Below are 15107 nucleotides of genomic sequence, written 5' to 3'. Positions count from 1 at the left end.
AGGATGCGCATCCCGGGAGCACACCTTTCCTATTTGATTTTTAGCATGTGACCCACATGGGGAGAGTTTTGAATTTGAATTCAAATTTCTTCCCATGCGGCTGATTAGGAACTTATTTTATTGTCCCGCCAATAAGCCATGTATGGCACATGAGTCTTAGGTCTATATAAGAGGGTCTTAGGCCTTTTATGAGGATATCTTTGATAATTGTATTTGCTCATTTGAGTTGTAAGTCCCTTAGGGAGTTGGCTGCAAGGCTTGGGAGACACTTGTGCCTATTTTCGGTTTAGGGGTTAGGCCTTGGACTTGGGCTAGAGTAAGATAAATCAATCCTCTCTAGATTGTATTAGGCTAGTATAGACCCTTTCCGTCCTTACTAGAGTTCTTGTTTGCGTTGTCTTTTGGAATTGAATCCATTGTTTTCTTTCCCATATCGTGTGATTCTTCTTGCCAGGCCCTTAAATAGGATTTTCAAGCATAGGCAAGGATTCTAAGGTAGCAAGAGATAGTCGCGTTACCCACCCAAAAACAGTCCCATAACAACCAACCAACTTCATCTCCCTTTGCAGAATCTTGGCATGGGGTTTGGGACCGCAACACCCTGCAAGCCAACACCATGCCCAGCGTCGCCCACGCACGGCCAACCCCTGGCGGACAGCCGCACACCTACGCGCCCCTCGGCACGCACATCCGCAACCTCACCATGGACTGGAGAGGCTGATGCTCAGCCAGGTCGCCAGCCTGCGCCGCACCAACGCTCAACAGGCGTGCAGCGATTGCAGTACGTTGCATGCGCGTCTTGGGCGGGCACAACAGTATCCGATGGCGACAAGGGGCATCAGCCCGTGCGCGTGTTCATAGAGGAAAGGCCGCATTGCGCCCAGAAGCACAACACTGTAAGCACGCATGCGCAGCACTGTACCAGCGCCCGGAAGCAACACCCGCCCGGTCAAGTGGACCAAGGTCGGTGTTCGGCCAGATGGCTGCACTGTGGCCAGATTCACAACATAGTGAGCACGCATGCATAGCGCCGCACCAACGTCCAGGAGCACCATGCACCCGGTCAAGTGAACTAAGGTTGATGCTCGACCAGACCAGCACCCGACTGCACAGAGCTCAACATGTGCATGTGCCCAGCCTCATGCGACCTCGCCCAACAGAGCGCAACTAGGCTAGCCAAAGGGAACGCTCGGGCTAAGCCTATCCATATTAGTCCACAACAGGCTAAGCCGACTCACATTAGCTTGCATCCAGAAGAGCTCGATCAAAGGGGCTGCGCACCAGCAGGCACAACCAAGGACCCATGCGCACCCGAATAGCACACTTTGTAGCTCTCGACCAGCACAATATAGGACCAAGTCAACAACAAGCCGAACTAAGTGGCAGCCATTCGAGGGCCGCAAACATAGGGGCAAAATAAGTAAGGCCTGCATTGCGGGAAAGTACTCAAGTGTAATCCATGAAGGAGTCCAAGGGCTCTTTCATAGAGAGCGATCAGGGAGCAACACCAGCCTAGATGCATTAGGCCAAAAGATTAGTGGATCCGCAAAGGACAAGTCAGCAATCCGCGAGAGTGTCAGTAGCAGGATTCGCGTCATGGCCAGCCAGAATCCGCGTCCCGACCAGCCAAGGGCGTGCAATGGCTTACCAAGTTCGGAACTAGCAGGACAAGTGGCAGTGGCCGAACGGGACATGCGCCTCGGCCAACCAGGCCGCGCGTCCCGGTCAACCACTTGGCCAAGTTTGAGGGATATGCAATTACTTATTTTAAATTCAAAGACGCCTGGCTTAGAAGCTCAGCCCGCCCATAGGAGTCATGTAATTTGAATATTTTTCTTTTTCATTGAGCCTGTAGGTCTATATAAGGGAGCCATTAGGGCCTTTGGAAGGGAGTCGAAGAATAAGATCATTGTGAGTGTTTTAGTTTCTCTTAGGAGAAGGTCAACTGTAAGGCTTGGGCTAGGGGTGGGTAAATTAATCCCCTATAGATTGTATTAGATTAGTATGGACCCTTCCCGTCCTTACTAGAGTTCTTTGTTGCGTTGTTTTTTTGGAATTGAATCCATTGTTTTCTTCCCTATATCGTATGATTCTTCTTGTCGGGCTCTTAGATAGGATCTTCAAGCATAGGTAAGGATTCCAAAGTAGCAAGAGATAGTCGCATTACCCATCCGAAGACGGTCCCACGACAACCATCTCAACTCCCTCCATAGATCCTTGGCGTGGGGTTTGGGACCACAATGCCCCGCGGGCCAATAGTTACACCCATGCAGTGATCAAATGTGATTGCAAAGCTAAAATTTTGGAAGGACGACCCGAGATACATTCTACTCGACCCTCTAAAATGCAACTCCCTACCCCTTTTCTTCACCTCATAGTCTTTCCTTTTATGTTTCTTTCTCACTCCACTGTCCGCGATCACCCAAAATCAAGGCTAGTTAACCTTGGAACAGGATAAAAAAAGTTAAGTATAAAGAATGACAAGTACATATATCTGAATCCGGCCCAGATTCATTCCTGACCCGAAGTTTTTGGGTTGGGACCGGGTTATAATGAACTCGACCTGACCCAAATGACCTGTTGGGTCAGAAATTTTAGTTGTGGACCCGGTCCAACTCGACCCGATCTTCTATTGACTTGGGTCTGGGTCTAGCATTAGGACTCGAACAAGAATTCGGGTTGGGTCAGGATCACTTATGACCCACTCCGACCCGACCCATTTGCACCCCTACCACCGTGTATCAGCAAAGTAATGGATTCTTATTTCCCCTTTTCCTAAGCAACTGACAGATTTTCTTTAGAAAGTGATGGATTTATTTATTCTTATTTTAAATGTTGAATATTTTGATTGGTTTTTGCTCATGATCCGACCTCCGCACGATTTTAAAGGGACTAATACTGCTGGAAAAAGAAACTTGAATATGAAATTCAACGAAAATTGAGAGAACCAAGAGCTCGGGTAATAGGAAAAAAACTTGGGCTTTAGTGTAATTGAGATATTTGGGCTAAACCAAAAAAAGGAAGCAAGTAGCTGTAGGCTTAAGGAGGCGTGCTATAAGGAAAGAAGAGATGAACAAGGAATCCCAGATAAATTAGGAGCGTCAAATTTGGATGAAGTAAAAACTTGGGTTTAATTTGAATGGTTGAGATAATTCAATCTAAATTGGGTTTAATTTGAACGGTTGGGATAAGTCATGCAACATATAAAAGCCACAATGGCCTCTTCACAGCAATTATTACTATTTTTATAGTATTTAAGATTATTATTATTGTGCATGTGCAGGTTTGGAATCAAGATGCTCAAATTATAGATGACTCAATAACAATAATCTCCGGCATGGCTATTGGATTAAGCATGTTTAGTAATGGCAAATATCCTCGTTGTATAGCCTAATTAATTTTTCTTTCTTAAGAACCAATTATTTTTTTTAGTGAAAAACCACAAATATTAGGGTATACCACATATTTTCTATTTATATTCATTAATCAATATATATATATATATATATTATTTTTTTACTAAATACATGTTAATGTTTCACAATATTTCAGAAATGTAGTTATCAAACAACAAAAAGTTTTTACAAGCTCTACTTTTCGAAAGCTCTACTTCTAAAATATCAAAAAACTCTACTATATACAGCAATTCCAGCCAGAGTCTTAATCATCTGTTATATCTCGATGAGAATTCGTTCCTAGTGGTTGCATGCTTTCTAGGTTTAAATTAGTGTTGCATAGCGAGCATAGATTAATAAACTATGCCTATGCTTCCCACTAAATTTATGATTCTTGCTAACTTATATGTCATTGCTAACTTATATTTCATTCAATACGTTTGCTAACTTAGAGAAGGAAACCTGGTGACTGTGGGCTAAGTTGTGAAGTTAAAAGTGAAAGACAGTGTCAACAAAAGGCCATGGCTATCTGAAGAACAGCCTACTACAGAGGAGAACACAACTTGAAGAACAGAGGAGAAAGCAGACAGCTTCAGAGCTTGGGACCAATACAGAACAGGCTGCTGCAGGGCCTAGAGGGCAATCAAACGCTAGCATCAATGGAGATGCCCCTTTTGAGGGTGAGTGAGTTCAGGTTGCAGAGTTCTGCAGTTAGCAGCAAGCCTTCTGCTGATGTCCTCTGCTAACAGGCTGTGGATAACTTAGATAGAGACCTGCAAAAATTGAACAAAAAACAGATAACCAATTCCTCTTGTTTGAAGACCAATTTCTGCTGTCAATCTCCTGCCTGTAATGCGGTTGCTCTTTTGAGATTTATCCAAACAGAAGTGAAGGCAGCGGGGTGTTTATTGTGGCAAAGGATTGACCTGTCATTAAGAGAATTCATGCCAATAGAAACACTGGTAGCAGAAGTGGCCAACTTATTGAGAAAGAGCCTGAAAGCCCATAAAACAGCGGCGATGATCATGTGGATTAGAGCCTGATGCTTCATGTAAGAGGAAGTGATCTTTAAGCATGAACATGTTACGATCCAAGCTTCAGAAAGGTGGCAACTTATCCTGATTTTTCTTGATTTTGGCTATAAAGAGTGGGGAATAATGACTTCAAAGGTAGGTTACAAAGCCAATTATCCTTCCCACAGCCATTTCCAAACTTATACTAAACTCTATTCCAAAATGGTTGTAAGGAATTTACAACATCACACCATAGATTAGAGCACCTTCTTTTAGGTTTTCAGCATGGTGACAACCTCAAGTTTTCTGCGATAATTCCACTACACTTTCCTTATTCATGGACTAGGATCATCTTTAAGGGATCTCCATGTTAGAATAATTTCAAAATATGGGCTTATACTGATTGCGTATTTTTGTTTTATAAAACGGATTAGACGTATGGCTCAGAATGATACTATAATTAAGCCCAATATGATGTATGATTATTTTATTTTATGGGCTTTGGTGCACCTTGGATGTATAGGATTGAGTCCTATTTATTGTGGTAATTTGGGTATGTAGGCCAGGAGACCCAATTAGGATTTTGGAACCTTTAATGGGAAGGCTTCTTTATGTTTCCTATATAAAGGCTAGGTCCCCCTCTTCTCTCCATATAGTTGATAGCTTGCCCCATTGACGGCTATCTTTTGTGAGGAGCAAAGAAGGGAAGATTCAGCTGCTATTATTTTAGGTGATTGAAGAATCGTATTCAATATGCCTTCCGCAGGTATATCTCTCCAACTTGAATACACTATTGTTGTGATTCTAAATCTTTTTTTTTTTTTTTTTTTTTTGCTTAAAAAAAGGGGTAGGGGGGAGGAAGGGACAAGTCCACACCCGCGTAGCAGCCCCCACTGGCCCTCCGCCCCACCGGGAGAATATTCGATGCGGGCAGAAATGGCCGTGTGTTGGGCACCCCGACCGGTTTTACTCATACCCTCCCCACCCGTAGGCCCGGCTCAGCTACTCCTCTGAGCTCTGGCTCGAGTCCCACGTATGAGTACGTCACACCCGGCACCACCCCGGCTACTAGCGGTTCAAGAGCGGTCCTACACCACAAGTCCAAGTAGTGGCCAAAGTAATGAGCTTCGGTCCACAATTTAATCGTCGCCGCAGCGATTCGAACTTGGAACCTTATGGTTAGAATTGCTGCCCAGTACCACTAGGCTACCACCTTGGTGGCATGATTCTAAATCTTAGCATGTTATTATTTATGACTAACACTCCAACCCCATTTGGCAAGCAAGGATTGATTCGTAGGGAAGAGACTCTTAACCCCAAGACCTCCTCCACTTTTTTCTGTGCGCATAGGTTGTCAGTTGACTTTGGAAGTGACCGTAGGGTATGTTTTCTTGCAAGAAAAATTTCATAGAAACCTAAAAAGAAAATAATAAGTTTAAAATTTTATCACAATATTTTAGAAATCTTTTTTGATAAATATTATTTTTTAGTTTTGTTTTCCAAGACTTCCTTGCAACCAAAAATACCCTGAAGTGAGATGGGATGGTGTAGCCAAGTACTACTCTGAACCGCGAGCAACAAACTGAACAAAGGGTTTGCACTTTGCAGTGCATGGTTTGGGGCCGTGTTGCAATAAAAGAATGAATTGAAGATTTATTTGAGATGCATGTTTGATTTCTGATCATAATTCAGTGCACAAGTGAATCTCTTGTTTCTACCATGTCGCAAACACAAATCTTGAAGTCCAGAGTGGAGCACACCAACCTCCATACACAGATCTCCAAGTCCAGAGTGGAGCTTACCGAACTTTACAATGGAGCCAACATTTGCATGACAAAGTGGATTAACTGGTTTCTAGGTTTAGCATGGGCAAACCTTGAATTGCTTCATGCCATTTGTCTGGCTTTTGTGGGAGTTTGGACGGCCATGCTGATCTTTAGAGGTTATTTATCTGGCTTATGTTAGTTAAGCATTGCTCGGCTTGGTCGCAGCACCTTTCATGGCTTTCCATACAACTCGACACGTCGGAGAGATGGCTGGTAGATGGAAAATTGAGACAGTAAACCATGCTAGAATTGGTTCTCAAATCATAGCTTAAAGGGAAAACAACATTCTTGTAATTTTGTTACCACACGAACTTGACAACATGGTTAGACTCGTTTCGTAATGATCGGAGTTTGGAGACAGACCCATAAATTAATCTTATCGAAAGCTTGTAGAGCATAGAGATAATTATAAATCATCCTTCTTTTTTTTGTCATAATCTCCAGTTAAGAAGGCAAATCTCAGATCAAGTACATGTACCAAGCCGAGCTACAACCACTGGTTCTAAAACTCATCCCAAAAGGGCCAATCCATGGAGATGCGACACTAGTTCATCTGAGCTGAACGCAGTTGGATCCAACCAATTCCTGCTTCAGATGGATGATGAATCCAATTTCAAACTTCTATATGAAGTTTTCTTTGCTGACCAAGGTAGTACATATGAGGAAAGAGGATAAATGTTAGTGACACATTGTATGGGCCTGAAGTCAATCAAACTGCTAATTTATCCTCAAATCAGGAATGCTTATTTTGTCTTGGAATTGTAGAGGGACTTTGAAGCTCTCATTCTGCTGTGCAACCTTGAGTTCACAGCATAGAATATGTTTCTTATACTGTCCCAAGGACTTTCTTGTGGTATAATAGTTGTTTGAAAGAACACATTCATTTTAGCCCCTTAACTCCAAGCAAAGTTTGGCATTAAATCAGCAGAGAATTGGGTGTGCCAAGCAAGTCGGGTGCTCGGCCTTAACCTGGCATTTGACTATTAGGAGCAAGGTATTTGATAAGTTGCAGACTGGAGAGCGAGAAATGGAAGACACTGTGCTAACTCTAGTTCATCTAATGACCAATTGATCTCCAACTCTCAGGGCTATTGAGAATATGAAAAGAATTCGAGCTTTCTTCACTATGATATCTAGCTTATTATTTGAACTCACAAGCTGCCATTCACACATATACTTCCTCTCACCCCCGTTTGGATCTCTGGTATAGAAAAAAACAGCAGGTAAAACCTATTCTAGTTGTTATAATTTTATGACGGTTGTTACAATTATTTAAAGATTATCTAGTATATTAAGATGATGGAGACTAACAAAAAGAAAAAAAGAAGGGGAAAGGAAAAAGAAAAAGGATAATGGGTATCTGAATGATCAGCACTATTTAGCTATTATTCCTTTAAAATTGCTGGTTTATAGTAAATCAACGAGTATTGCTCGATCTTTTTATTCTCAATTTAATAAAAATAACACATTTATATTTTGATATTAGCTGGAAATCAAAATTATTTTATGCTAGGAAAAATCACATAATCAAATAACATCACTATTTCACCATTATTATGAGTTATTTTCTGCTATAACAGCAATCATTTTGTAATGTCAAAAATAAAACTTTCTTAAAATCTTCCACTTTTATTTTGTTTTAGAGAATTCTTCTATTTTTTTTTATTTTCAGAAAAGATATGGTTTAACATTTTCAGATGCTTTAGCCTTATGCCTCCCAATTATGCCTCAACCAACACTCAACAAATTGTATGTGCAGTTAGGCCTCCAACCAAGTCGATCCCGAACTAGCAGAAGAACGATCCAGACTCGAATCAGTTTTTTCGGAGTAATGATTAGATTTGAACCGAACCTATTTGCTAATAGAGCTGGATTGCATTTCTAGACCCAGATCTATCCGAATGCATTTAAGTCAGGATGGAGTAGTCTAAGTATGCAAGAAAATTAGTGATGACATAAATTTCAAGTTGAAGGAATTAAAAGAAAATTATAGTGCATATTGCAATCACTAAAATGGACATCAACAACGATATTATTCAACCATATTTGAACCTTTAGTCAACAAATAAAATAGCTTCTGTAGCTGATTATATATTTAGACTCAGTAACAACCACCAGAATTTTTCACTTTGCTGCTAAATCTAAATTTTTCTTATTAATGAGATAGAGGACATTTTATTTTTGTGGAGCTCATTGGTATCCAATAAGTAGTCTATGAAGCTTGATGCTTTCAGAAACTTAAGCCCCTAGATTGAACAAATATATATCATGAAACTCTATTAGGTTGTGAATTATTTGTAAAACCTTAAGAGCATTTGACAACTATAGCATCGAGCTTAATACTTATCTTTTTGCAACAAAAAGACGGCAGGTTGAGGGGGAGAAGAGAGAAAGACATGGCACAAATTTTGACACCATGATCATTCATATTGCAGGGGCTTCCTTTAGTTCCGATTGGATCACCTTGTTAGCTTGGACCCTATTTGGGGTTGCAGGGGCTGGCTCTACTTTTCCTCCTCTTGTTACTGTTCTTTTATTTTATTTTCTCTTTTATTTCCTCCTCTGCATATTTCTCATACCTCAATGATATGGTGGCGCAATTGAACTGATTTTTTCGAAAGGGAAAAAAGTTTTTCTTAAGAGACTTGCTACAAGCATTTGTGGGTTGTCAAGAAGATCTTGGTTCTTCTTGCTTACCAAAATTAAAAAAAAGTTTATGTCAGGTAATTATAGAAATTTATTTGGTTAAGGAACCATAAAATCTAAGTGCTACCGAACAATGGCATACCAACCATTAATGACATTAGGTCATTTAAGACCGTTATTGAACCCATGGCTGAGAATATTATTAGTCTGATTAATGGGGGACTTCAAAATCTGTTTTAAAGAGTAGAACAAGTTGGTTGAGTTTTAAAATGCAAACTTTATTAGCTAGCTGATAGCAAGTTGTCTGTATCTTATGCGGTTATACCCCACATTTTCCCACTATAAAAGGATTTTTTTTTTTTTCTTGTAGTAAATAGGTGGGGCGTTGTGTATTTTAGTTTGTTGCATGATGCTTTCAAATGAGGATTTGGTAGGTGATACATCAATAGAGAGGGAATAGGGATAAATTTATGGCATGGTCACTACTTCCACATGCAATATTTCTTAGTTGCAGAATAATTCTTTTCAATGGAACTTTTTTTTTTGGTGAACGTAGAAAAACTTTTGGGAAACTAGAAATAAAGTAGATGAAAGAGAAAAGAGGAAGAATTAATTGTGACAGATCAATGGTTAGAATGGTTTCAATATTCTAATTGTATTTAATGTCTCAAACAGGAAGAACATGTGAATTAGGCATTGAAAGGTATAAATAAATCAAACTTTATTGAGCCTTGCATTGGTCAAACTTGAGTTAGAATTATTTTCAAACATAAATATATTGAGATCAAGTTTACTTTGTTTACTATTGGAGTGAACCTTTAAGCCTAATTTGAAATTGAGAGAATTCAAGTCTAATCGATCGGCTTGATAGCTAACTGACTTGCATGTAATCATAAAATACAAATTTAAAAATTCATTAAAGACACTATGATATATAGGGATGGATTTTGCTCCTCCCTAGAGGAGAGTGTACTAATTCTCGGGACCCTAATATCAATAGTGACATATATCTAAATTGAAGATTTACCCCGTTGATTGAGCTTAAACCAATCTTGGGATTCTCATACCGATTGATAAGTCAACTCACCTAATAGTTTTTTTCTTTGAGGAGATACCACCCAGTTCTTCCATGGACCATGCTATAATCTTTAATCCTTGGTGACAGAAACTATAACACCCAGTCCAAATGTTATAGTTTTTATAACTCCCAATCCCTACCCACTTTCTCTACTTCTAAAATAATCAATGCCCCTTTCTACTTAATTTTCTCTCCTTCTTTTGTGTCTCCTCCAACCTTCCTGTCCCGGCTAGACTTACTGCCTCAACGGCATCCACCTCTCCATCTGTAGCTCTCCGAACTCATTGTGGTCTCTATAGCCTCTTCGTCAATATGTTCTAGTATTTAACAGCATGAGAGCATCGCTACTTATTACGAGTTTTTGAGTGTCACATTGGCATTACGGTGTTGGAGAATTCTTTATTTACAACACATTTTACTACTATATTTGAGAGAGATTTCTTACGTTGAAGTGTGCAATTCCTATGGCTCATGGCCCTGTTTATATGTTGGGCAACACTACCGTTGATTATTTCTTTTCTAGTCTTGCAAACCATTCAAATTTATTGAGTCTAGCTAGTGTGGTCCGATTTAGTTATTATGAATGACTCAGTTAATTTGGCAATGTTGACAAAGTATTCAGTCTATATGAAATGCCTTCTAGTCTCTTCAGAGACATCAGGTACCCAAAATGCCTCGTATATTTGAAGAAATTATATACTTGCCGGGATTTGTTGCAACCACATAAGATTTTTATCCCCTTTTTTTTTCCTATTTACATGCATTTACTAATTATCATAACCAATGACACTATTATGATGGCAATCTATGTGGATTTGGAAAAATGCAATTGTCAATTCCAAACCCTCATAACTAGTTGTGATGACAAATTATAGAATGTAGTATGCCTTTCTATCATCTACTTTACTAGTCTTGGATAGCTTTTTGGTCAATTGCTTTAGTAAATTGGCTCTCTCACACCATTCTTTGCATAATTTGCTAATTAACTTAGCTTTTAATTATCTACGTATGTCTTTCTTTTATAGAAGATACTGGTCGAGTTAATTGATAATATTCCTTTGATTTTCTGATAGTATATGATATGGTGGTTGTGGTTAATTTTTGTCATAGTATAAATCATGAGGGATACTCTTAGTCATGGTAATTATGGAAATATATGTATGGATGTTGCTACTCGAAAAAAAAAAATCAATGCAAAAACGCACATGCAGTTCAAACACTTTTTTTATCTTTTGTATGTTTAATTATCTATGTGTTTTAGCAACAAAAAAAATTTATTATGTGTTGAATTTTTCTCTCCCCCCTTCCCCCACCTCCCAAATCTTCGGTCCTTTTTCCTTCCCTTCCCTTGAACCTTTGGATAGATCCTGAGTATAGGTAACATGGGACATGCTTGTTGCAAACAATTTGCCGGCAGCATTGGTGGAAAAGGTTATCTTCTTTGATAATGCTAAAGTAAAGTAGCTCAAAAAGAAGTTTGGAAGGATTGGGTAAAAAAGAGAGCTGACCGGGAGTTAATTTAATAGGGGTGTTGGGGTTCTTTGAGGGTTTTGTGCATGTTGAGTGTTAGAAATATTCCTTTTGTTGTGGGAAAATTGGTGGTGTATGAAGTCCTTGTAAGGTGACCAAATCTAATTTTATATATCCTGATTGTAGGAATTGTTGAAATTAAGTGATGAAATTTCTCATGATTAACTATTTTCTTTTTCGACTACATTCAACTAATAAGTTTAGCAACTGAATTATATAATAAAATAGTAATTCTTCATTTTTTTTCTTTTTTTTTTGTTTTAACTTGATACCTAATATAAAGCCCATGCAATAGATAAAAAATGTATCAGGTGCTATTAAGCTTTTAACTGTTGTGCAAATCTCTTGAATTATTATTGTACAGAGAGATTTTAAATTGTGTGCACAAAGATTTTAACTGTGTGCAACAAGATCTTAACTATGTATGGGGGATATTATCTATAGGTAATTAATTTTCTATTCTCCCAATGATCGCGATATAACAAATGAACCCTATTGACCGAAACTTCTATTTCCAGTCCACAGAATGTGTGCCTTATAATTCCTGGATTTCACTATTTAAAACTCTTGAACATATATACCCTCACAGGATGTGTGCAGAGAGACTTTAATTATACGCAAAAGAATATTAATTATGTATTAACCATATGCATAGAGATCTTAATGGAAAGATCATAACTGGGAGACCTTATGTGCAGAGGATATTAACTATCCAAAGGGATACAACTCTATACATAGAGATTTTAACGCACAGGGACCATAACTATATATAGGGAGATGTTAACTATATATAGGTGGATATTAATTATGTTCGGGACCCAGGAGGATGCTATCTTAATTATGTGCACGTGGATATTAATTATTTGGAGAATTTCTTAAATTCTTAGTGTTGCTTTCTTTCAATTTTCATTTCCTCATAAGGCAAATAAAATATCTAATTCTATCGTTTAGAAGTAGGGATGGCAATCGGGTCGAATCGGATCATAAACGGGTCGGGTCACATGCAGGTCGGGTCAGAAAATCATAAATCTGAACCCGACCTGTTTATTAAACAGGTCAGAAATTACAACCTGAATCTGACCTGTTTATTAAACAGGTAATCTGATCCGATCCGTTTAACCTGTTTAATAAACAGGTAACCTGTTTACCCAACCCGATCCGACCTGTTTAATCTGTTTGCCCAACCTGACCCGTTTAACCTGTTTAGACCTGTTTAACCTGCCCAACCTAATCTGTTTAACCTGCCCAATCCGACCTGTTTAGACCTGTTTAACCTGTTTAACCTGTTTAACCCGTTTAACCCGTTTAACATGTTTAGACCTGTTTAACCTGCCCAACAGTTAAACGGGTTAAATGGTTTAAACGGGTCAGACATCTAAAATCCGTATCCGACCCAATTAATAAACAGGTTAAACGGGTCGACCTGTTTACGATCCGAACCTGTTTAGGCCAAACCCAAATCTGTTTATGATGGGTCGAATACGGATCGGATTGATGGGTCGGATCATATTTTACCATCCCTATTTAGAAGTATGAGCAGCATCGTGTCATTTTCTTATCAGGCAAATAAATTTCGGATGACTACGGCAGATTCATGGTGATGACTGAATTCATGTCATAAATTTTGTGGCGGGTCCCATCGGCAAGATTCTAACGTAAAATCTGAGTGTGGGTAGGTATCTCTCTCTTTCTTTCAAAAATACTGAAAAAGACAACGCTACCGGATAATATGGTTCAGATCCAAATTTAATACTAGATCAGAAGCCAGTTTACACTAAATTTAGCTAGATGAAACCGTGAGCACTGACTCGCCGAGGCAAAGATTTAGAGTTTTAATTTCAAGAGCAGCATACAAGATTCAGCCAACCTAACTAAGCATGAGATTGGTATCTTAGAAAGTTTGAGCCATAGATATTAAGGTAGCAATGCATATATATGCATGCCTGGTTCCAAATGAAAACTGCCGACTTTAATCAAGGAAACATTACAATGGTGAAGGCCCTGGTGTAGGCGTGGACCAAGCTAAGTAATTGCCCATTGAACAGTGGCAGTGCTAATAGTTGTCATGAGGATACAGGGTTTATAAGTTCAATGGATAGGGTCAGGCATGGGCGAGGTTGAGAGAATAAGCCTACGAGTTGAGCTAAGCGAGCATAGCCGAAAGTTGGGAATGCTTTAAATCTACTGTGCAATGGAAACAAATAGCTATTGTTGGAATGTGCTGCCGTTCATAGTAGTCCTATTCTGATATGATGCATAACAAAATCTAAATGATCGTTTATTAAGCATTATATTCTGTGAGCTGTACTAGGCATCATCTTGCATTTTTTTTTATTCCTCTAAGTAAAATATTTTTAATTTGAATCTCCATGCTAGATTCCAAAAATAGTTGTTATTGGCAATGAATTTTGCAAAATATTATCAATTCATCATTTGAATGGAGAAGAATCTGCAGTCTCTATTTATTTAATTTTTGATGCTCTGTGCACATACTTTTCCAAGAAATGAATAATGGTTCATCTTACAAGGACTAATGGTCCTCTAAGCATCAAGATAGAGTGCTTCACTTAGTTTAGCCCGCTATCATAATAATTACAACAAATTAATATTATTATATTATGTTAATATTTTTTTATGCAAGCGTCATAAGTATAAGACCACTATAAGAATTGGACGACTAAAAATCGGTGGGTTAATTATTGGTCCCTCGCAAACATTTTTCCTCCCATTTTAAAGCATATCTTTTAAGGACCAAGCAATGCAAATAAGTTAAACAATAGTTAACATTGTGTAATAATAATAATTTTTTTCTTATAATGACAGATAATAGTTCAAAGATGAGTACATGCATGCGTAAATACTTGACATGTTTTGAGGATCTATTATTTTTTTTGCTGAAAACGGATGATTCATAAATTTCTAGTATGGATATATCCAATAAAATCAGAAAAATAATAAATCTCTGAGTGTGCTAGGCAACTCTCCGTTACTACCCACAGGGTGCTTTCAAAATGACTAGCCGCATACAAAACTATCCATTTTGCGGTTTTGTTTGTCTCACTGAAAATATGCTTAGCCTAAAAAGCTATACTACCGTTTATCATCAGCATCCAAGCCGTTACCGGAGCTACCCTGTTGAGGATCTGTTATTGGGTACGTTATTAAACTTTGGCGTTGGCCGGGGTGGGAGACCGGGAGAACGTGAAGTCATACTAGTAGTTGATCTCATTAATCGACAGTCTATTCTAATCCAACATGCTCTGGATCTGGACAGATTATCTTCTAAATATTTGGCGTCTATTCTGATCCAAGATGCTCTTGATCTGAAAAAAGTCTTCTACAAAGCTTGGTTAGGTTTTTTTTTTTTTTTTTTTTTTTTTTTTTTTGTTGTTGTTGTTGTTGTTGTTGTTGTTGTTGTTGTTGTTGTTGTTGTTGTTGTTGTTGTTGTTGTTGTTGTTGTGAAGCATGTGCAAGGGTGGGACATTTCATGTGGGGGTGGATGGGATAGGGACCGGAAATTAAAGCAACACTCACCCTCGTGACGGTAATTAATTGCGGGTCACCCATCAGCATTTGCCACAATCTTATCTAAACGTTAATGCGTATCCAACCAGTCATA

This window comes from Phoenix dactylifera, chromosome 3 (assembly GCF_009389715.1).
Source record: "Phoenix dactylifera cultivar Barhee BC4 chromosome 3, palm_55x_up_171113_PBpolish2nd_filt_p, whole genome shotgun sequence".
Lineage (NCBI taxonomy): Eukaryota > Viridiplantae > Streptophyta > Magnoliopsida > Arecales > Arecaceae > Phoenix > Phoenix dactylifera.
The sequence above is the reverse complement of the archived record's forward strand: the minus strand, read 5'-3'. Positions refer to the sequence as shown.